Source organism: Dioscorea cayenensis, chromosome 11 (assembly GCF_009730915.1).
Source record: "Dioscorea cayenensis subsp. rotundata cultivar TDr96_F1 chromosome 11, TDr96_F1_v2_PseudoChromosome.rev07_lg8_w22 25.fasta, whole genome shotgun sequence".
Classification (NCBI taxonomy): domain Eukaryota; kingdom Viridiplantae; phylum Streptophyta; class Magnoliopsida; order Dioscoreales; family Dioscoreaceae; genus Dioscorea; species Dioscorea cayenensis.
Window position 1 is genome coordinate 14,936,902 of NC_052481.1, and position 25,596 is coordinate 14,962,497.

The following is a 25,596-nucleotide window of genomic DNA, read 5'->3' on the forward strand; positions in this document are numbered from 1 at the left end:
CAATTTGCCCCACCTGATTTTCAAGGTTATGCAAAGAGGCGGTGTGGTTGTGAAGTGTAGCCTTGACTGATTCAAACCTTGTATTTGCAGATTGCACAAATCTAGTCAAGTGCTTCTCTAAGTCATTCATTCGGGTTTCCAAACCTGAGACTCTGTTTTCCACCTGAGGGGCTTGTTGTTGTTGTTGGAAACCCAGTGGCCCCATAGCCTTTTGTGTACCCTGATTACTCCATGAGAAATTGGGATGATTCTTCCAACCCGGATTGTAGGTATTGCTATATGGGTTTCCTTGAGGTCTCATGCCATTACCTACAAAATCCACGTTCTCTACTGAAGAAACATCACCGATAGAGATCGGGCAATCGGAGGAAGCATGTTCTCCACCACACCTGGTGTAATTAGTCACGGCCGCCACTCTATTTGAAGTTAGAAGATCGAACTTCTTACTCAAATTTTCCACTTGAGCTGCCAATGAAGTTACCGCATCTATTTCATGGAGACCGGCCACTTTTTTCTTCTCCCTAGCATTCCATTGGTAGCTGTTTAACCCCATTTCTTCAATTAACTGATGGGCCTCGTCGGGGGTCTTGCTACCTAAGGTACCTCCTGCTGCCGCATCCAAGAGTGACCTTGTACTCGGGTTCAAACCATTATAAAAGGTCTGAACAATCATCCACTACGGGAATCCGTGTTGCGGGCACTTTCTCAGGAGCTCCTTGAACCTTTCCCATGTCTCGAATAGATACTCCAATTCTAACTGAACAAAGGAGGAGATCTTATTCCTAAGCTTTGCTGATTTTTTGGGATGGAAATAACCGGCCAGAAAAGCTTCTACAATCTCCTCCCACATGGTAATTGACGCTCAAGGTATTGAGTGTAGCTAGTGCTTCGCTCACCCCTTTAGGGAAAATGGGAAGGCTTGCAACTTGATTGTATCATCCGTCACCCTGTTTATCTTTAGCATATCACACACCTTAAGAAAGCTCTCTATATGACTGTTTGGATCTTCATCGGCCAAACCATTGAATTGTGTGGATGAATGCCGGTTTCAGTTCGAAGTTCTGAGCTGTAATATGGGGACGCACAATACTCGACTGTGTCCCTAACAATGAAAGTCTGGCATAATCGGATAACGTTCGCTGTTGCTCATTCTGTTCTACCATGTTTTCAGATTCTTCCACTTCCAAATCAGCTAAATTAGACTGTTCTTGTATAGGCTATTTCCCTTTTCTTCTAAGTGTACGTTCAAGCTCAGGATCTACTTCAATCAATATTGAGGAATTCCCTCGGGTCATAACCTGGAGCTGCACCGATAAAGAAAGAAAAATAAATTAGAATGATGATAGAATAAAAAGATATGAAATAGAATGTATGGTGAAATAACAAAGAAAACAAAGTGCAAAGTATCTCTAAACTCCTACTCCACGGCAACGGCGCCAATAACTTGACAAGGTCCCCTTGCGTATATCCCACAATAGCACGGATTTGTCGAAGTAATAATCCCGAATGAGCGGTTATCGAATCAACATGGAGTAGGGAATAAAAACACTTAATTCGCTTCTTAGCTATGTGAAAAATGTGTAGTGATAAGTATGACAATGATTCAATTCTTAAAAGTAAAAACAACAAGTAAGAAAGCACGAGTAAAGGAGGAGGTAAGGCAATCGATAAAGACGAGGTACTCAAATAATGCTACACCTAGACCAATTGTTTCAAGTGCAAGAACCCTCTATTATGCTTCCTAATCAATGCAATGGTGAGTCATGGAAATCCTTAAATCATAGTCCCAAATCTAAGGTCAACTATGGCTAACTCTATACATGTCCCGGAGGAGAGATTAGATAACCTCTCAACCTCGCACTCGAATAGAGTTACAATGAGCTCTAGGGATTCCAACTGATAAATCTCTTCCTAATTATAGACCTAACCCTTTGGTCCAGGTGGAAGGTCCCTAACCACAATTAAGGCCTGGATACTAAGATCACCTCAACGCTTCACTCCATTGCACGCGCAACTAAGCCCCAGCGTATGGTCATCCCTTAGACCATTCACTCTATTATGGCCACAAAGAACTCGAGGAACGGAGGTAGAATCTATCACGCTAGAGGGGAAAGGGGACACTCCTGTAACTGTCGACTCGCCCTCTCAACCCTCTCCAACCTAGCTTTGTCTAACGCTCGTGGTGTGTCACTCACTCACAAGGTTATCAACAAGAACTCTCAACCCTAGTGTCACTCTAGGGGAAATGTTCATACAATCAAGCATTCAAGGTTGGAACTCACAACAAACATCAATTAATTGGAATCATAATAAAGAGATTCAATGAAACAAATACATCCTAGGGTTCACGAATACCCAAGTACCCACTAGGGGTTTAGCTCTCCATGGAGCTAAGTACAATCAAAGAAATAAAATATAAAAGCAATGAATCCATAGAGAAACCCCCTCGATAGTCGTGTCGATGGTCTTGTGGAAAGTCCTCTACTCGTCGTCCAAGGATTCCTTTGTCCGGTATAGGATACGCCTCGACGGAAGCTCCCCTACCAACCTTCTTCCTAAGGAATGATGATGTCAGAGCCGTAGAACCTCTCCAAAACCTTAGCCAATATCTTTCAAAACCCTTGCAGAAACCCTCTCTCAAGTTAGGGGAAAAGATGGAGAAAAGAATACTGAAATCAGGGCTGAAATCGGCTTTAAATAGGGCTTGAATCGGGCATCCACACGGTCCTGTGGATTTTTCACACGCCCATGCGGAATTTCCACACGGGCGAGGGTAATTTCCACATGCCCGTGTGGATTCTCTGGAATTGTGATTTTTGGCCGTCTGCGAACAGTGCTGCTACAGTAATTTACTACAGTGTCTATCCTAAAATACTTCCCGAGTCCATACTTTCATCGAGGTGACGTAAACGGGCACACGTTCACGTTGTGGATCGCTTTGCTTCTTTAATGACGGACAAGTTGGTGGAGATCTTGTTCTATGTGCATAAGTCGGAATATTTGAGTGTGACTGCCTTTGTGCCCCTCCAAATGGTTGTGCTAACTAAATTTTAAGGAGGTTGGCACACACTCTAGCATCTCACACCCGACTTATGTCTTCGCGTTTGAACCTTAGCAAGATTTCCTCCAAAATCGGTGCATTATGATCCACATTTGTTTCTTTCCTTCATACTCGGCCTCACAACCTTACCTGCACGAAAGTAACATAAAAACACACATATTAGTGTAAAAACCCGAGAAAAGTAATGCTCAACATAAGGAAAGAATGCTTCACATTCATATCACACAAGCACTTATCAACCCCCTTGTGTATACATGCAGATGGTCTTGTGAGTATTGAATTTGAGGACTAGTCAGAGACACGGTCAATGTGATTTTCACATGGCTATGTGTGCTCCACAGCCCATTGGAACTCAACTCTCAATGAAAATAACTTCATAAAACGTACCATTAGGAGTTCAGGGGAGTATTTTTTCAATTGCCCACTTCCACATATGTTTTTGATTGATTTATATTCTATTGTGCTTGCTTGTGTACATTAAGGGAAATGCATATATTAAGTGTGGGGGAAGTTCACATTTCACATGTTCTTTACACAAGTTTTGAATAAACATACATGCTCATGTAGCCAATGGTGGTTCATCTTAGTCGCAATGGTTGTATTCTTAAGTTTAGGACAAGTTTCAACATTGAATGTTCTCATGCTCTAGTTTTTACTTGAATTTCTAGGAATTTTTGCCAGATTGACACTTGTTGCACTACTCGCTCATTAAACATTTTTTTTGGAAACTTGACATAGCTGAATATACGTGTGTGTACCGCAAGTGCATGGGTGTCGAAGTAATAAAATACCCGGTGAGTCGGGTAGTCGAATCCACATGGAACAGGGCTACTAGTACTAACTTCTTCTCTGCTATCTAGCCTAATGATAACTGGAATGATGTGGTGATTTAATGTATGAAAAAATGAATACTGGAGATGAATATGCAAGGATAAAATGAACGGTGATCTCAATCAATAAAGATGAGGTACTCGGCCAATGCTCCCCCCTAGGATCTAACATGAAGTTAAAGACTTGTTAAATACTTCTAAACCGAGTCTAATGAGTCGAGATAATCCGAGAACAACCGCCCATTGCCTCCAAGCCACAGGTACTAGTCCCCTACAAGGTCCCGGTGGAGAAATCGCTCAATCTCAACATCTTATACCCCATATGACCGCAATATGCTCTAGGGATACATGAGAGTGAAACTGATTCCTAAAAATAGATCCAACCCTATTTCCCGGAGAAGGATCCCTAACTCCCTACAAGGTCCCGGTGGAGAAATCTATCAATCTCACACCTCACACCAAATATGGTTGCATAGAGTTGGGGGAATACAGAGATAGGAAACACCCAATCAGAAGAGAAAGGGGACATTCCACTATATCATGACTCACCCTCTCAACCCTCTTTATCCTTGAAGTTCTAATTGTAATGGAGACCACTCACATCAAAGTAACAAATCATGCAATGTAGATCAACCACAATAATCAATAATACATGCAAGTAATGAAATCACAAGGTTAAAACTCAAATCAACTCGGATTAACTAGAAACATAAAGCAAATCAATACAAAAGAATAGATCCTTGGGTTGACATACCCAAATACCTACTAGGGTTTAGCCCTCCATGGGGCAAGTTACAAGACAATGATTAATACAATGAAAAACATTGAAAACCATAGAGAAAAACCCCCTTGAATTCGTGATGATTGGCCTTGATGGGTAGTTTAATATCTTCAAGGATTCCTCTCCTAAGCTAGGTCACCGGTGGCTTACCAAGTGCTATGACAGTGAAAGAAACTATCAAAGTTGTTCAAGAACACCCTACAAATCGGCAAAGACCTCCTCTCCAAACCCTAGCCGTCTCAACCCTCAAGAGCCGTACAAAAGATGTCAAAGAATGTGGCAAAATGGCTATTTATAAGCCTAAACCCACGCCTGTCAAGTACCCCCACATGGCCATGTGTATTTTCCACATGCCCGCGTGGGCTATAGGAATTTGTACACAGGCGCGTGAACCGCAATTTTTATACATTACTGCTATAGTAAAATTGTTACAATATTTTCCTATAGTGCTTTTCACAAACGCGATCCAAACATTATCCTCTTGAGGCCACATAGTCGGGCACACGATCATGTGGTAGGCTATAAGACTTTTCTTCATCGATGCGTCTTTGAGAGTTCTTGCAATCTTCACGAAGAGAAGGAACATGAAGATGTGACTGGCTTTATGCCCTTTCTACTAGTGAATTGACTTGGATCTCCTTGGAAGTTGGCACATGTCTTCACATTCATGATACCATTAATCTTGAGTATATCACACACTTCTAAAAAGTTCTCAATGTGGTTGTTTGGATCCTTGTCGGCCAACCGCTTAATTTGTGCTGACTACTATAACATTTGGATGAAGCCTGGCTTGTGTTCAAAACACTAAGCTACAATTGGTGGCCTCACAATACTAGACTCCTTGCTAATAGCTGTGGGTCTTGCATAATCTGAGAGTGTCCTCTGTAGTTCATATTGTTCAGCCATATTGTCAAACCCTTCAGCTTCTATTTCAGCTTGATTAAACTATTCTTGTACAGGTTCCTTTCCTTGTCTATGAATCCTTCTTTCAATTTTTAGATCACCTTCAACTAATGTCAAAGGGTTACCTCAGGTCATAACCTGGAGCTGCAATCAAAGAAAGAAAAACAAATCAAAATGATGGAAGAATAAGAAAGTGTGAAATAGAATAACTGATAAATAGCTAAAATAGCAAAGTATGAGTGTTTCTAAATCGCCTATTCCCCTGCAATGGCACAAAAACCTTGACACACCCCTTGCGTGTGTGTACCCCATAAGTGTATGGGTTATCGAAGTAATAAAGTACCCAACTGGTGGGTAGTCGAATCCACAGGGAATAGATGTCTAGAAACAAATAGTATTATTATTTAGGAAAGTGAAATCAGTTGATGATTGTGATTCGAATGATTAATAACAATAAAATGAAAAGTGAAAGAAAAGAGAATAATCAAGAGTAATCAGAGAAAGTAACCCATTGTAAAATGGGGTACTCGGACAATGCTCACCCTAGGACTATTGTTTCAAGTTCAATAATAATATTATGCCTCCTAATTAAGGTTTAATGAGTCGTGGAAATCCAAAAATACACAGTCCCAAACCTAGTGTCAATTAGGGGTGGACATGGGCCGGGCGACCCATGGGCTGGCCCGAACCCAGCCCAAAAAATACAGGGCCTGGGTTTAGAAAGTTGGCCCAAAAAACTGGGTTGGGCTCAAATGTTTTGGCCCGATTGAATTTCGGGCTGGGTTTGGGTCAGATGAATTTTGACCCGACCCGACCCGGCCCGACCTGAATAAATAAATAATATATATCATATATTATTTATAATATATATAATTATATATATATATATATAATTATATATATTATAAATATATATATAATAGTAATAGGCTTGAAAAGAGTAAATATTTATAATACTTGTGTTGTATTTTTAAATGTTTGAAAAAATTTTAGGGGTTGTAGTAGTAGTTTTATTTAGTTATTTCAATTATTTCATAAAAAAATTATTTATTTTTTGGGTTGGGCTGGGCTGGGCCTGGGCCTAATGACAATTAAATGGGTCGGGTTTGGATCAAAACAATTTGGCCCGAACATGGCCCGGCCCAGCCAAGCCCGAATATATGGGTTACATATTTGAGTCTAGCCCAGCCCAAACCCGACCCAGCCCGGCCCATGTCCACCCCTAGTGTCAATCATGACTATCCCTCTACACTATGCCTCGGCAGAAAGGGATACTCTCAACATCTCACACTGTGTGGGACTGCTTGATGCTCTAGGATTCCAAGTGATGAACCCTATTTTCTAATATAGATTAAACTCTTTGGTCAAGGTGTAAAATCGCTAATCACAATTAAGCCCCAGCACTAATGATTTCTAAACAATTCACTCTTTCACCCGTGCAACTAAGCCCCAGTGGAAAAGATCTAATAGCACTTCACTCTATCATGATTGCAAAGAATTATTGGAATATGGAGGTAGGATAAATCACGTCAAAAGGGAAAGGGGACATTACGCTATCTTTCGACTCACCTTCTCCCCCTCTATAATCTTGCTAAGTCTAACCTAATGAAGTGTCAATCATTAAAGAGGTTACCTAGAGGAAATCTCAATCCTAGTGTCACTTTAAGGAAAAATCACAACAACAAGTAGACTATATTGTAACTCATTTAAAACATCAATTAAAGAAACATAATAGAAGTCAATGAAACAAAATCATCCTAGGATTTACAAGTCCAATTACACACTAGGGGTTTAGCTCTCCATGGAGCAATGCAAAATCAAAGATGAAATCAAAAGTAACTGCAAAAACTCCATTAAGATATACCCCTTGCATTCCATGCTGATCGTTATGAGGAGCCGCTTCTTATTCTCCAAGGATTCCTCCACTAAGAATAGGGCACACCCCGCTGAATCAAAGCCGTCGAAAGATCCCCCAATAACTCTTCTCAGAAGAAAATCGATGTCAAATGCCATAGAAATGCTCCAAAATCCCAGCAAAAACCTTTCCAAACCCTAGCCACACTCTCTCCAAAAGTAGACAAAAGATCCCCAAAATAAACTCATGAAGCGGTATTTAAAGGGCTGGAATCAGTATTTCACACGCCCCTGTGGAAATTCCACATGGGTGTGTGAATTTCCAAGCTTCCCATTTTCTGCATGCTGTGAACAGTAACTTATGTCTTGATCAAGGCCAGATGATTGGGCACACATCCATGTAGTAAATCATGTCGCATCTTCACTTGAAATACACTAACGAAACTCATGACAATGTTACGCAAGTTGGAACATATGTGTCTGCTTACCTTTGTGCACCTCTAATTTGTATATTCACTTGCACATTTTTAAAGGTTGGCACGCACCCATATGCCTATAATCATAACTTGTGCCTTGATTCTTGTTCGGCACAAGAGATTCCTAAAAAATCACGTCCATGATCTATTTTTGATCTATTTTTGCTTCCTTTCTTACAAACTTGTCTCCACAACCGTAAATGGATAAAAGAACACAAATACACAAACATGATCCATAAAATCTGACAAAAGTGGTGCTCAATGTAAGAGAAGTATACTTAGTAATACTTATACACAAACACCATCTTCTCCAAATGAAAGTTAAGGAAATTAGAGATAGGAGTGGGGAATATGGGAAAAGACTATGGAGAAGAAGAAAATGGCTGAACTTTTTAGTAAATTCTCGTTGTTGCTATAGTACCTAAACTACAGTACCAAACAAAAATCTACAGTGATGTACTGAAAAATCTACGGTAATGGGCTGGCTATAGCTATAGTACCAGACTGGTTATATCACTTTGAGTACACTTTACTACTTGTATCACTTGTACACTTGCGGTTATGCAAGGGGCATATTAAATTTAACTTTTTAGTACTCAAGCAATTTTTCTTTATTTTTATATATATCGTGTTCTTGATTTCTCTTATTTTTTCTAATTTGTGTTTTTTGGTTAACTCATTTTGTAGATACTTTTGTATGACTAGAGGAAGTTCCTCATCTCCACTTGTGAGTCCTAATCTAGAATTAGAAAGATCACAACATAGAAGGTTAAGATAGATGAATCTCAGAGAAACAGAATCAGTGGAGATTAGTGTTGTGGTCGATCAGAATAAGCAAATTTTGGGAGCCAGCAAAGAAGTATTTTAGACTATGCAAGGCCAAATTTTTAAGGGAGAGGATACATTATTATTCATCCTCCTATGATGGCAAACAACTTCAAGTTGTAGCCCAATTTTATCTAGATGGTGAAACAAATGAGTCAATTTGATGGGTTTCAAGATGAATACCCTTATGCGCACCTAGTAAGTTTCTTCAAAATCTATAATACTTTCAAGGCAAATGATGTATTTTGTCTTTGACTCATTCCATTTTAAGTGCGAGGAAGGGCCAAGCAATGGCTAAATTCCTTGCCACAAGGGTCGATCACAACATGGACACAATTGGCCAAGAAATTGCTTACCTTATATTTCCCTTTAGTGAAGATCACAAAGTTGAGAAGCAACATTTCTTCATTAGTGTAGATGGAGTTTGAGACCTTGTTTAATACTTGGGAAATGTACAAGGAATTTGTGAGGAAATATTCACAGCATGGGATTATTTAATTGATGTAGATTCAAATTTTCTTTAATGGGTTCAATGTGGCAGTAAAATAAATGTTGGATGCAGTCGCCAGGGGTTCTTTATACAGTAAACAACTGATTTCTGCCTTCACTCTAATTGATGACATGGCCTCTAATGGGTACCAATGGACTTCTAAGAGGAAAAACCTAGTGAAAGCCACAGACATTTATGAAGTTGATGTATTGACTACATTGGCGGCACAAGTGGAAGCCATATGGAAGAGGCTGGACACAATGCAAGTTCAACCACAAGCCCTAGTGTCTATCTTTTGATGGGAATGTCAGCACAGAGTAGGTCGACTATGTAGGTTAGAACAATATGTTTCAGAATAATCCTTACAGTGGTACCTACAATTCGGTGTGGAGAAACTACGCTAATTTGTCATGGAGCCAACCAGGGCAATGACCATAAGGGCAGTTCAGATAATCACTCTGAACCCACACCTCCTCTACATCTACTCCGAGAAGGGAAAGGGTTGAGTCTTGAAACATTGTTAGTAAGATATATTCAAGCAAATGATTTCTAACTTATGGGGTATGAATAGTTAATGAAGAATCAATAAGCGTCCTTACATAATTTAAAGCATCAAGTGGCGTAAATCACCAAGATGCCTGCTAAACAACACTTGGGATCTCTTCCAAGAGACATAGGACCAATCACTGGGAGTCTCTAAAGGTAGTCACTTTGAGACGTGGCAAGGAATTACCAAACCTTGCACCCCAATATTGTGAGAAAGCATCTACTGAACATCAAGAGGAGAACATTGAAGATAAGTCTCTTGATGGTAATGTTGAAAAGAATGAGAAGGATTTGAGCAAGGACAAGACTAGGGTTTGTGATTTTCATTTGAATCTACCATATCCACCTAAAGTGAAGAAAAATCACTAGTAGGGGTAGTTAAAAAAGTTTCTTGACATGTTTAAAACCTTGCACATCAATGTTTCATTTGTTGAGGCTCTTGCCCAAATGCCTCGTTATTCAAAATTCCTCAAGGATTTATTGACTAACTAGAGGAAGCTAGAGGAGGTAGCTACTATTAATTTAAGCAAGGAATGCTCCGCCATCATCTCCTACAAAATTTATAAGAAAGTAAAAAATTCGGGAGGTTTCATAATCATGTGCACTATTGGGGGTGACAAATGAGAAGCCACTTGCTGATTTTGGTGAAAGCATTAATTTAATGCCTTAAAATTTTTTTAAAAAGTTAGGGTTTGGTGAGTTTAAGACAACAAAGATGAGGCTTCATCATGCAATGGGAATTATCAAAGATGTTTTAGTTAAAGTGGACCTTGTGGATTTTGTCATTTTAGATTTGGATGACAAGGCCGAGGTTCTATTTGTCCTTGGGTGACCATTGATTAGAGCAACTCATATCATGTTTTTCTTACTCCCAATTCATTTGTTTGCTTGTTTTTTTAGCACATTATGGACATATGTGATGCTATTTTGAGTATAATTGTTCTTGGTGTAGAAATTTAGGGTTCAATCAATTGGGAATGAAATTGTGGATAAAATAAGCAAAGAATGTAGATTTTTCTAAGTGTCCAAGCCAAGCATAGGCAGAACATGGTCATGCTCTATCCTTGTTATTATCACTATTTGAGGATGCCTGAGTAGCTAACCAAGAATAAGGGTGCTTTCTAGCTAAGTACGGTCAGAGCATGGTCATGCTCCCTCTTGGTGATTATCTCTTAATTAAAGTACTCTCTAATCACAAGGGAAGCTTAACCAGTGTAATTCTTGCATGGTGCTGCTTAAGTAAAACACGAGCAAAGCAAGGTCATGCTCTCCCTATGATTATCTCTGGCAAAAATATAGCCAATTCACTTAGAACTAAAAAAGAAAAGCACAGTCTGAGCATGATCGTACTAAGATTGTGGCAAGCGTGAAAGTTCCTTTTTAACTCCCAGATTTAGGGTTTCTCCATGTCTTTTGATTGAGGTTTTTGTTCTACAAAGACGAAAGCTCTCAAGAGGATGATGATCAAGCTTCACGACACTGTCTAAGGGGATTAAGGTTAAGTTAGTGGCACAAGGAAAGTGGAATTAGCTAATCCATGAAGCTTTCTGATAAGTGCATTTTATTATTTTATATATCTCTAATGCACTCCTTCACATGTCTTTAAGCACATTTTATCTATAAATGATGCTATTTTGGGTATGTTTATCTTTGTTGTTGGTTTTAAGGGCTCATAACAAACATGGAGTGAAATGAGGGACAAAGACAAACAATGAAACCAATTCTTCTACGTGTCCAATGTGAACACAGGTAGAGCATTGCCATGCAATCTCCCCATTGTTTTCTCCATCAGGGATTTTCCTAGGTGTCCAATGAGAGCACGAGCAAAGCACAGAAATACTTCTCCACATGATTACTATGGGAAAAGATGGTCCTATACTTTAATGGGAAAAAGCACGGTCCTTGTGCTCCTTTCATGGGCATGCTCAAGTTAAGCCAGTCCCTATAGATCACATTATCACTTGTAACGATTTGTGCACTTGTGGAGAGTAGATTAAGCTTTTGGCACCATTGCTAGGGACTGACAACTTTTAGGAAAATTAAGATTTTGGTGATCTAGTTTGATTATATTGTTCATATCTGTGAATATCTCTTTTTTTTTTGTTTGATCATTTAGCTTATCTTTTCTTTTCTTATGTTTCTTTTGAAACATGAGTTCATTTTATCTCAACTTACTCTATGAAGGAACATTTGTATGACTCGAGGGAGTATCTCAACTCTGTTGGTAAGCCTCAATCCTGAAGTCGAAACAAGTTTCGAAAGATGATTAAGGCAAGTCAACCTAAATGAAACCGATTTTGTGGAAATCGTTATTGAAGTAAATCAGGGGAAAAAAATGGCCAAGAATCAACAACAAAGCATATCTTATTTTTCTTGACCAAACATAGATGGAGTGGCATCTAGTAATATTCATCCTCATGTTGAGTGAACAATTTTGAGTTAAAACCTAACATCATACAGATGGGGCAGTGGATGTGCTAGTTTGATGGGTTTTAGGACAAAGACCCATATAAGCATTTAAAGAATTTTTTGGAAATCTATAAAACTTTTAAGGCAAATAATGTGTCTTAGGATGCTATTCACCTTAGACTTTTCCCATTCTTAATGCGAGGAAGGAACAAGCAATGGCTAAATTCCTTGCCACAAGGGTTTATTACCACATGGAAGCGGATGCCTGAGACTTTTCTCACATGATATTTTCCTCCCGCGAAGATTAGCAAGTTAAGGAGTGATATCTCCTCCATCCTGCAATTGGAATTTGAATCCTTGTACAACACTTGGGAAAAATACAAGGAGATGTTGAGGAAATGGCCACATCATGGAATAGTGAAATGGATGCAAAACCAAATTTCTTACAATGGGCATAACCGCGCCACTAAGCAGTTGCTTGATGCAGCCTCAGGAGGGTCTCTATGCATCAAACAACTAAGTGCTGCGTATAGTATGATCAAAGAAATGGCAAGCAATGGCTATTAGTGGAGTTTTGAAAGGAACAAATGGGCAAAGGCTACCATCATTGATCAGGTGGACACTGTCACTACTCTTATTGCATAGGTTGAAGCTATCAGAAAGAGATTGGACAATATGTAGTCACTCGCTTAGGATTTAAGAACTCCTTGTGATAGTTGGGGGTCTCATAGTGAACCGAGTGGTTCTTCGTCTTTTGATATGGCTACTGGGCAAGCTGAGCAAGTCAATTTTGTTGGGCAAAACAGACATTATCAGAACAATCCATACACTAGCACATACAATACCAGGTGGGGAATCATCTATTGGAGCTAACCTAGACAAGGGTAAGTGCCACAATAGCCTACACCTCCTCAACTGGATGTTTAGTGGACTCCTTCTTCATCAAAACCTTCTAATGAACTTACAGTTTTGTTGACCTGGAATATCAAGGACAACGAGATTCGTCTTTCATGGCATGAAGAAATGATGAGAAATAATAATCCCTCAGTGAGGAATTTGGAGCATCATATGTACAAATTGTCAAAGCTAATTAAGGAGAGACTTTCGGGTTCTCTTCCAAGTAACATGGAAGTCAATCCTAAGGAATCTCTAAAAGCCTTAACATTGAGAAGCGGTAAGCAACTTCCAAGCCCAGTTTTGGAGAAGTCCATTGTAGAACCTAACGAACCTCAATTAGAAGCTAGGCAGTCTGGAATTATTGATTTGGAGACCACAACAGACATTGAGAAGAAATGAAAGATAAGGAGGGAAATTGAGTTACCCAAATGCCAACCCAAGATCCCTTATCCTTTGAAAGAAAGAAAGGACTTACAAGAAGAGTAGTACAAGAAGTTACTTGACATGTTCAAGACCTTGCGCAAAAATGTTTATTTGTTGAGGTTCTTGCTTAAATGCCAAGATATGCTAACTTTTTGAAAGAGATGTTCACAAACAAGAGAAAGCTTTAAAAAGTATTGTCTATGACAATGAGTGAAGAGTGCTCAGCCCTAATCACCAACAAGCACCCCAAGAAAACAAAGACACAGGGGGAGTTATCATACCTTGCACTATTGGAGGGCTTATGGACAAGAAAGCTTTGGCCGATCTTGGGGCAAGTATCAACTTGATCCCTTATAGAATTTTCCAAAACTTTGGGCGCTGGGAACCAAAGTATACAGTGATGACACCAAGCTAGTAACGTTAAACAAGTGTTCGCTGGGATGCAACCCAAGTATTTGTTTCATTTCTTTTAGTTAGTTTTGCCCCTCTTCAGAGTTTTGAATTGATCTATAGCTGTAAAGTTCTTTTCCTTGTGACCTAATTTTGAAGTTTTGTTTCTTCAGTGATTGTTTATTTCATGGCTTTCTATCGTGTTTATTGTCTGTCCTTAACAAATTTAAGGGGATGTTTCATGCTAAGCACATGCAGAGCACACCCATGCTCATGCCATAGTTTTCTCGGTTTTTATCTCAGGAATCATTCTAGGGTAAGCACGGGGTGTGCAGTAGCATGCTTACCAATGAGCACGGTTTTGGTGCTCCTAGCATGACCGTGCTGCATATCTTGGTATCTTAGGAAAATTTCCCCAATAACCATGGGGAGAAGGCACGGGCTGAGTATGACCTTGCTCCCTCCCACGCAGGTACCCTGACTGGCATGTAAGCATGCTTGTGCTTAGGGTGTGTTAGGGGGAGTGACCAGTCGACTTCTTTTCTCTCTATTAAAAACCTAGCTGCCGGCCATTCCTCCCACCCTTTCCTTTGTACCTCTTGTTTTCTCAATAGTTTTGCCAACGCTCACTGTCCATTCATCATTTTCTCTTCACTTATTCGCGTGTATTTCTCGACTCTGGTAAGCTTTTCAATTTCAATTGACACCTTGGTGTAAATGATTTCACCCTCCTTTTTACTTGTAAATGCTTTTTGTTCATCTTTTGGGTGTAAAATGAGTATATTCTCGTGATGTTAATATCCCAATGACCATGCTAGTCTTTATGGCTTTTCAGGGACGAACATCACCCAGAAGCACAGTCGTGTGCTTCGTGGAGCACGATCCTATTCTCATTTGTTCAGAGTTTAACAGGGGCAGAAGCATGCCCCTACATCATAAAGAGCAAAGTCAGTGTGCTCCTAGTATGACTGTGCTCCTCCTGAATTCTTTGATTATTGAACTAATATGAACTATTTCTTCTTGACAACGCCCCTTGCATGTGACCCGCAAGTGCATGGGTTTGTCGAAACAATAAATCCATGGTGAGTGGGTTATCGTATCCACAAAGAATAGTGAATATAAACACAATGATTGCTACTTAACTAAGTGAATATGAAACAATAATAGTACGGATAAAATCAATGTAAATAAGACTAAAGACAATATGAATGAGAGCCACAATAAAATGAGAGGAAAGGCAATTGACAACGCCTCTTGCGTGTAACCCGCAAGTGCACGGGTTTGTCAAAGAAATAAACCCCAGGGGAGTGGGTATTGTATCCACAGGGAGTAGGGAATAAAAATACCAAGATTACTATCTAACTAAGCGAAGAAGTAATAATGATTTTTTTTTTTTTTGATAAAATGTAGTGAAAGCAAGAATAAAAGAAACAAGAAAGGAAATCGATAGAAGTGGGGTACTCGGATATTGTTCCACCTGGACAATTGCTTCAATTATAAAATCAACTATTATATCTCCTAATTGACACTTAATGAATCATGGAAATCCTTAAACATGCGGTCCCAAACCTAAGGTTTATCGTGACTAACTCTACACTATGTCATGATGGAGAAATCGATCAATCTCAACATATCACACTGAGTAGATTTGCAAGATGCTCTAGAGATTCCAAGTGATAAACCATATTCCAATGTATATATCTAACTCTTTGATTCAGGTGAAAGACCCCTAGTCGTAATTAAGCCCTAGGTGCTAAAGTCACTTCGACGCTTCACTTTGTTTCCTGTGTAAGTAAGCCCCACGGAGGTCATCCCTTAGCCCATTTAGTCTACTATGACCACAAAGAACTCTTGGAACGTGGAGGTAAGCTAAATCACATCGGAGGGGAAAAGGGATGCTCCGCTACCTCTCAACTCACCCTCTCGACCCTCTCCAATCTTGCAATGTCTAACACTCATGGTGTGTCACTAACTCACAAAGGTTACCAATGTAGACTCTCAACCCTAGTGTCACTCTAAGGGAGAAATCATGCAACAAGCATTCAAGATTGAAACTCAATTAAAGACATCAATTAAGGAAAACATAATAGAAGATTAATGAAACAAATACATCCTAGGGTTCACAAATCCAACTACCCACTAGGGGTTTAGCACTCTGTCACGCACCGTCCCATGGGTCCCACAACCGCCACGACAACTCAGGGGAGGTCATACACTTGCCTAAACCCTAGATCATCGTAAGGCTATCCTGTTCCCTATAAAATATTCTAGAACAACAAGAAATAATTTAGCATTGAGGGCATACAACAACATTACGACACAAGAATAACATTGAAACACCAAATGAAAACATGGATAATCACCACACAGAAAACCATAACAATAACCAAAACACCCCCCAAAACACTCGATATAACTCTCATACATCACATAGTCCTGACTGACACAATTAAGAATATCCAAGAGAAGAAAAACCGAATATGAAGGTATAACATCCTACTGGGTCCTTCTAATACATGGCAAAGTATTTTAAGTATCATACACAGCTTAAGAAAATCACAAAATAAACTCTGCCAAGAACTTCACGCTTTTACTCCGCTGATGTGCTATCACCTGGGAGGGAAAAGAAGAGGGAATGAGTAACTAAGTTACTCAGTGAGGGGCTAAACATGGAACTACATCTCATATATCATTGAATAAATATAAAATGCCAAAATATGCTACGATTCTCAAAATATTTAGAATTCTTTAGATAGCAAGGATAACATAAGAAATGCACAATAAACACCTTTTACATCGTCACAGAATCCATACAAGTATGAAATCCAAATTCAAACATTTCATTAATAACTCATAGCTCAAAATGTTTAGAAATAAATAAATCAAGATATTAAAATAGTCAATACTATCACAACTAGCCTCAAAAACCCTCCATTTGCTAACCGTAGCCTCGGTTAGGTCAAGAGCCACCAAGATGCTTGTATCTTGTTGTTTGCTGTTGGGGAACCCGTGTGGTGACTTCGGGCACCCAACCCTACACACCTTTCAAGCTCTCTACGCGCCCCCTAAAAGGGTGAAACCTCATTTGAGTACTCCACAAAACCCCAACAAGGTCGGCCAGTGGAAACTCTAGCCCTTACTACAGTAGGTATTTGGGATTCTCCCATGTCATGATCAAAACATTTAAATCACAATCCAGCCTGTAGGCTCAATATATACATCAATATGATAACATAAGTCTCATCAAGAGATCACAAGTTTTCATGTAAGCAACTTTCACCCCAAGAGTGAATAACTTGATTATAACATCTTCTTTGAAACCATTTTCATCATGAATATCATACAAGTGTAATCTTTGAAAATATACTTTGAATATAGCATCATCACATGGAAATTCCTTTTGGTTCATACATGTCTTTTTAATCATTATAAGAAGAATATCAAGTCTTTTGAAATACAAAACTTGAAATCATATATTTCAAAGCACAGGGTTTCCAAAGCACAAATAATATATATAATCTTTACCAAGAATCATGAAATAAGACAAGTCATAAATCATCAAGATTTCTAGATCCCATGGATAACATTCCAAGAGTTTTAATAACAAGAAGTTTATCATTCAAAGGCAAACAATTTAAGTATTAGAAAGCACGCATGATTTATAGCCCATGACTTAGTAAATCCGACTCACAAACTTGGCGAGCTAAAACACCCCGGTGTTACTTCTCCACCGGTTCTTTCCCCTTATTGAAGTCTCACCTCCTAGAAGCATTTGAACAACCAAACAAGTAATGAAATCCCGTTAATGACTTGATCAATTGAAATCAATAACAATGCACAAAATAGGAAAATGAATGCTTCTAGGGTTTACTAAACACTCTAGCAAGAAGATCAAGCAAGAATAAAACTCTCATAACCCTCAAAACTAACAAGAAAAGCAAAAGAAACCAAATTCTGTTCGGAGCTACCGTAACCCTAATTTAGAACATGAAAGATCTTTCTCAAATTTCAATGGATTCAAGGTTATACAACCTCAATATTCTACTATTCTCTAAATCCCAACAAATCCCATGATTATCAATCAATAACTTTAAAGAAAATCGAAATAAGAGAAAGGGAGAAGAAGAAGATCTAATGAAACACATCCTTATCTCAAACCTTCACAAAACCCTAAGGAAAAACACTTCTCAAGAGAGGAAGAAGAGATCTTCGAGTTTCTTCTTGATTCAAGGCAAGGGATAATGGGTTTGAGAAGTGGGGGTGAAGATTCTAGAGTAGGAGGAAAGTGGAAAAGAAAAGGTCTGAAGGAAATGTGTAAAAAGAATGAGAAAAAGATGAGAAAAGGGCTTTAAAACTCTAAATCTATGCCCCATACGGACCCCCAAACGGCCTCCATACGGCCCGTCTGAACTAGTTCAAAGTTTCTGGAATTTTCATACAGGGTCTATCCATCCCGTATGGATCCCGGTATGCCCATTCAACATATACTAAAATGGCTCTAAATGACACAATTGGTGTCTGATTGACCTCATTTTTGTTTCTAATGACTTAGGACACTCTTAAGAACACTCCAACATGAAAATTACTCAAGAAAACACATTGAAAAATTAGGGAAAAAGAATATACATATATATATACATGAAAAAGTGGAATTACCACACTCTCCATGTAGCTAATTAAAATCAACAATGAAATCGAATGTAAAAATAAGTAATCCATAGAAATACCCCTTCGGTATTCATGTCAATGGTCTTGAGGAGTAGCCTCAACTTTTCCAAAGGTCCCCTTGTACGGCCTAGGGCACACCTCGCTGGATTGATGCTGATGAAAGCTCCCTCAATAACCTTCTTTGAAGCAGAGCGCAGTGTCAAATTCGTAGAACCACTCTAAACACTTGCCAAAAGCCTCTCAAAACCCTAGCCGATGGCCTCCCAGAAGATGGAGAAAAGTTAGAAAGAAGAGGGAAAAAAGATCCCAAAAATCGGGCTGAATCGTGGCTTAAATAGGGTTGGATTTGGGCATCCACACACCCCTGCGGATTCTACACACGGGCCTGTGGAATTTCCACATGGGCCTAGGGAATTTCCACATGTCTGTGTTGATTCTCTGGAAACGTGATTTTCAGCCAACTGTGAACAGTAACTGCTACGTTGATTTGCTACAGTGCCCTGCTAGAGTACTTGGCCAAAACACTCCCAATTCCACACTTTTCATCGAGGCAACATAAACGGGCACACATTTATGCTGTAGATCGCAACTCTTCTTCAATCAAAGGCCTCATTAGTGAAGATCTTGCTATTAATGCACAAGTCAGGATATGCAAATGTGACTATCTTGGTGCCCATACAACTCATTCTAATGACTTGAATACATGGAGGTTGGCACACATTCACTTATCTTAGAGCCCACTTGTGTCTTTGCATTAGTTCCTTCCAAGATTCCACCAAATAGTGAGTTCCCGATCTACTTTTGACTTTTTTCTTAATACTTAGCTTCACAACCCTACATGTGCAAAAGAAAATAAATACACATATATAAACCCTTAAACCTGACAAAAGTAATGCTCATCATAATGAAAGAATACTTTGCATTCTTAACACATAAGCACTTATCAGCAATCTATAGAAAGTGGGGCACACAGACATTGCTCCCCCTAGGGTTATTGATTCAAGTGCAAAACCAACTATTATATCCCCTAAATGATGCTTAATAAGTCGTGGAAATCCTAAAAAACACAGTCCCAAGCCTAAGGTCAACCATGACTAACTCTACACTATGCCCCAGTGGAGAAATTGCTCAGTCTCAACATCTCACACTGTGTATAGCTGCAAGAATCTCTAGGGATTCCAAATGATAAACCCTATTCCTATATGTAGATCTAACCCTTTAGTCCAGGCGAAAGACCCCTAGTCATAATTAAGCCCAAGATACTAAGGATTACTTCAACGCTTCACTCTATTGCTCAGGCAACGAAACCCCAGCGGAGTTTTCCTCTTAACAATTCACTCTATTGTGACCGCAAAGAACTCTAGGAACATGGAGATAGGATAAATCACACCGGAGGGGAAAGGGGATGCTCCACTACCTCTCGACTCACTCTCTCAACTCTCTCCAATCTAGCAATGTCTAACCCTCATGGTGTGTCACTCATCCTCAAAGGCTACGAAAATTGACTCTCAACCCTAGTATCACTCTAAAGGAGAAATCATTCAACAAGCATTCAAGATTGGAACTCAATTAAAGACATCAATTAAGGAAAATATAATAAAAGGTCAATGAAATAATAACATCCTAGGGTTTATAAGTCCAAGTACCCACTAGGAGGTTTAGCTCTCCATGGACAAAGATACAATCAATAATGTCTAGCCTAGGGCACACCTCGTAGGATCAGTGCTGATGAAAGCTTCCCCAATAACTATCTTCGAAGAGAAACTCAGTTTTGAAGTCGTAAAACTACTCTAAAACCCTCTCTAAAGACCCTCTAAACCCTAGTCGCGGCCTCCCAAAAGATAGAGAAAAGATGGAAAGAAGGATGCTGAAATCGGGCTGAATTATGGCTTAAATAGGGCTAGAATCGGGCATACACATGGCGGTGGGTAACTTCCACATGCCCGTGTGGATTTCTGGAAATCGGATTTTCTGCGGGGCTATGAACACCAACTGCCATAGTAAATTGCTACATTGATTTTTCTGCAATAACCTGCTGCAGTACTCTGCCAAAATACTGTCGAATCCACACTTTTCATCGGGGCAACATAAACGGCCACACGTTTGTGCCATAGATTGCATCTCTTCTTCAATTAAATGCCATATTAGTAGAGATCTTGCTAACATTACACAAACAAGAATACTCAAATATGACTACCTTTGTGTCCCTCGAAACCATGTAATTGCTTGAGCGCATGGAGGTTGGCACACATTCACATATCTTCGATCACAACTTGTGTCTTCACATTTGTTTACTCCAAGACATCATCAACAAAGTACAATCATAATCTACTTTGGCTTCTTTCTTTCATTATTTGGCTCAACAACCCTTCACGCACGAAAATTCAAAAATACACATGTATTAGTGCTAAAATCTGATAAAAGTAATGCTCATCATAAGAAAAGAATATTTCATATTAGTAATACAGAAGCACTTATCACTTCTATAGATTATGCTGAGAAAACACACTTTATCTTGGCCTTCATTATAGAAGAGGCCTTGACTCATGGAGCTAGCCCCATCTACTGACTTGACAACTACCTTCAATTCTTAGTTGCGCCAGGATCATTACACATATCTTTGTTAATGTTGTTTTGGTGAATTAAGGGAGATAGACTTGGATATGCCATGTGAGGTTTGACTGTAGAACAAGGTTTGGCAAATGCTTAGTGCTAGGGCTTGGAGGTAGCTTTTCATGATTACCGACAACACCTATGAGTAGTTACCGTAGTTACGATCCCGCAAGTGCACGGATTGTCAAGTAATTCCTCTCGCACAAGCACAAGAGGGTCGTATTCCCTGGGGCCTGAGAAGCTTCTCTTTCTTCCTCTTTGCGTGTTGTTTAACATACAACTTCAGGGGTGCAATGGAATTACAAAGTAACAAATAAACTCTACAAGAATGTTTATGGCGAAGGCAAATTACGGGTGATAATCAAAGAGGGAAAGTGGTCATGGATGAGGATCTTCTTAGGGCTACTAAAGTATGAAGGATGCTATCAGTATCTTGCAATTGGTAGTTTGGACCGAGAAAATCCTAAGTTAGGTAAACCCAATGATCATGGCGATAAACCCCTAATCCAGTATGAGTATTGATACGGAATTTCTTCAGACCAAATCCTCCTACGATTGCAATGAGGATTGAGGATTTGTCAATTTAGGGTGGAAACACAAACTAGGAACAACCCTAGAATTGGAGGTGTACAAAATACCATATGGTTATGACGTATTCATACGTGTATCCCTTCTAAGCATGGTGTGTCTAATATAAGGATAATGGTCACGAAACCTAGTATAACCTAGAAATTGATACACAGAGTTCTCATGCATGCCAAAACATAAATGTACACCAAGCATGGATCACAAACATACCAAATGCAATAAATAAGTCAAAGCATACAATCTTCACAAGTTCACCCCCAAGGTTCAACTACATCCGGTGACCTTAGGGGTTTAGTTGTCGATACTAGCAAAATACATAATCAAGTCGTCCATGAAAACAACTAAACAAAGCATGACAAACTACCTCAAAAGATTGGAGGCAAAATAATGCTTGGAATCCCTTGTAGAAAAGACTTCCCCCATCATCTAGAACTCTCTAGAATGTATCCTAGCAGTAGATCTTGCCAAATCATGCTCTCCTCATCGAATATCACCTCAGAGATACCCTTTCTTGCTGATGTTTTCTCCGCAAGTGCACAGTACACACACAAGTAGTAAAGTGGTACAACGTGGAGGGAAGGATTGTCGAACCATAGGGACTGGACTCAAAGTACTATTTGATTTTCTAATGACTAGCCATATTATAAAATAAGGGTAAAGCTAATAACTAAGAATCTTAATGAAGAAAGGATGACAAGTAAGGGCTGAAATTGAACTAGGTGAGAGACGCAGAGATAGAGTAGGTGGAGTTGTCAGGTAGATTAGGATCTAATATTTCATCAACAAGAGAGCAATGCCCTGATATGATTCCTACGATCTATCATATGCCGACTGACCTCTAATGCCTACTAGGTACAATATATGGTTCTTGCGTGTGCTCAAAAGTAATGTTGCATCTATGATTCTGAAATACACCAAGTTTTGCGAAGGTAACTTTGGTTTCATACACATTGAGTTTTGCAATTGCACAAAGCAACTACAACTATGGCAATCCACACACCAAGTTTTACCTAAGGACCTGTGCAAATCAAACACATCAAGTTATGCAAACACAAGGTTAATCACAAGAAACCAAAATAACTCCGTAGATCATTAGAAGAAAGCATTCAAAGCATACAAATCATTAAAGTTCCACATCTCAAGGCACTATTGATAGTTAGCCCTTGAGGAATGGGTAGAACATGGAGAAAAAAACTACAGACCTAAAGAAAGAAGATAAGACTACCTTCTCTTCAAGATGGCCTCCAATGTAGAGCTCCATTGCTAGCCCCACTTCTCTTGTGCCTCCACTACTCACGCTCTAGCACCAAAGTTCAATCCGGCCCTATAAATGTGAAGGGGAAGACCATGGCAACCACCCCCAAGAGGAAGAAGAAAGGTCAGAGAGAAGATCCTACAAAGAGTGCCCTAGATCTGACTTAAAAAGAAAAATTAAGGCACAACACGCCCTCTGACAAGGGGGTGTCACTCTTGCTAAAAATCACTACAAAGTAGATTTCAGGCTTGATACGATCATGACACATGGGGGTGTCAGGCCTAACACGATCGTGCTAGGAGCACACAAACCATGTCCCTTCTCCAGGCTTGTGCTACAGTGATTTGCTATAATAAATGCTACATTAACTCAGCTATAGTGATTTTGCTACAGTCTCATCTACACAAACTGTCTAGAGTAATCAGTAGAACGCACACAGTCGTGTCGAGACCGTGTCTGGCCGAAGAACACTGTAAATTCTCATATTTTCACACTGTAGTAGCGCCGAATCCTGCTCTTTTACAGAGGAACCTATTTTCCTGCACAAATACACAATAATACCCAAAGTAGCATCGAATCACAATAAATAAATGCTTGAAGACACAATAAATACATGAAAAGGGTATGGAAATATATCTATATGAAATGCACTCATCAAATACCGCCACACTTGAACATTTGCTTGTCCTAAAAAAAAACACATCAACACACAAGAAAGAAGATGAGTGCATGACCTCTGATCTCAATAATATAGAAATTTCAAAGGTGGGGTAGGAAACCAGTTGTCAGTGTGTGTTCAGCTGATAAAAAAATGATAAGTTTAATTCTCACCTTGTACTCTCTGAGTGTGTGTAATTACTGTAATTTATGTACCCCATGCAATGTTGGATCAACTTAGCTAACAATGACCTTATTTCACACTACACTAAATGGGTAGTAGCTTCAAGCACCCTAGAGGTAGCCCTTTCCCTCAGTAAGTCATTAAATATACACTTGTAATGCCCAAAATTCAACTACTCAAGAGCGGCTTTCACACTTCTAATCTAAGGTGATAGCTCTTTCTACCATCTTTCTGCAAAATATTTACAAAGAACAGGTAGGGCATCGCACAAGGAATCCGACATTCCAATTGTTTGTTTTAATTTTTTTTTATTTATTTTTATTTTTTAAATACAAGAAACCATGTGATTGAGCTAATGTACCCTCCTAAATACAAGTGGCTCCACAATTCATGTACGGTGAGAAAAATAAGTGGTTTCCCCTATAAGAATGAAGCTAACAATTAAGCTCAATACAAATACGCTAACACACTAGTGTCCATTACACTTGGAAATTCCACAAAATAACATCATAGATCATCCTAAGGCATGCCTCATCACAATGGGTGCAATAGTAAAACCCTTCCCCACACTTAAACTGTATATTGCCCACAATGTACAAATGCATGCATTAAGAAATGAATCAAGGACAAATAAAATTGGGGAGAAGTTTTAGGGGCTTCCCTAAACGCGGAGAGTGATGTAGCCACTCTCAACATGTATGTTCCTTGTTTCCATATGGCTCACATCCATCAAGCAAAAAGGGGGACAAGTGAAGCTCAAGAAAAAAGAAAATAAGAAATAAAAGAAAAACACTACTAAAAGAAAGATTGGTGATGCTCAAGAATTGTTGATATAGCTTGTAACTTTGGTATGATATCCTAAATTAAAACAATAGAGATTATTAATAAAAAAAATTCAAAAAATTAAGTTGTGCACGATCGTGTCCCTGAGTGTGTTGCCCCACTAAAAAATTCACCAGAATGATGAAAATTCAAAACAAATAAGGCAAAATCGTGCAAGGTGAATGAATGGAAAGCGTGTCGCTCCCCATGACACGCTAGTGCCTAGCCCTTGTCCATCCTAGAAATCCCTCAGAATTGTATTTTCTCAATTGTACAAAACTTCCATAACCAAGGCATTTAACCGGAATAATTTACAAAACGGAAATGCAATGAATCGAAGCAAAAATAACAAGGATCAAACCCTAAATTAAGTGAGAACAACTCCAAATTATTCAAGAACTCAAAGCAAGCAACTATACTAAACTTAAGAAAACAAAAGGGGTATGATAAGTGCTTGTGCGATATGAATGCGAAGTGTTCATTCCTTATGTTAATCATTACTTTTCTCAAGTTTTTACACTAATATGTGTGTTTTTATGTTATTTTTATGCGGGTAGGGTTGTGAGGCCGAGTATGAAGGAAATAGGCCAATGTGGATCATAATGCACCTATTTTGGAGGAAATCTTGCTAAGGTTCAAACGCGAAGACATAGGTCAGGTGTGGAATGCTAGAGTGTGTGCCAACCTCCTCGCATTCGAGTGAGCATATCCATTTGGAGGGGCACAAAGGCAGTCACACTCGAGTATTCTGATTTATGCACATAAGAATGAGAGCTCCACTAACATGTGTATCATTGAAGAAGCAAGTGATTCACGACGTAAACGTGTGCCCGTTTGCGCTACCCCAATACTGTAGCATGTACTGTAACAGCACTGTTCACAACCGGCCGAGAAATCAGAGAAATAGAGAATCCACACGGCTGT

General features: G+C 39.3%; 1 non-coding gene across 1 annotated transcript; it reads left to right on the forward strand.

The window, feature by feature from the left end:
• The first annotated feature begins 683 nt into the window (after positions 1–683).
• LOC120272732 lies at positions 684–790 on the forward strand. The gene has a single exon (XR_005540272.1). It is a non-coding gene; the product is annotated as a small nucleolar RNA R71 (small nucleolar RNA).
• Positions 791–25,596: the final 24,806 nt, after the last annotated feature.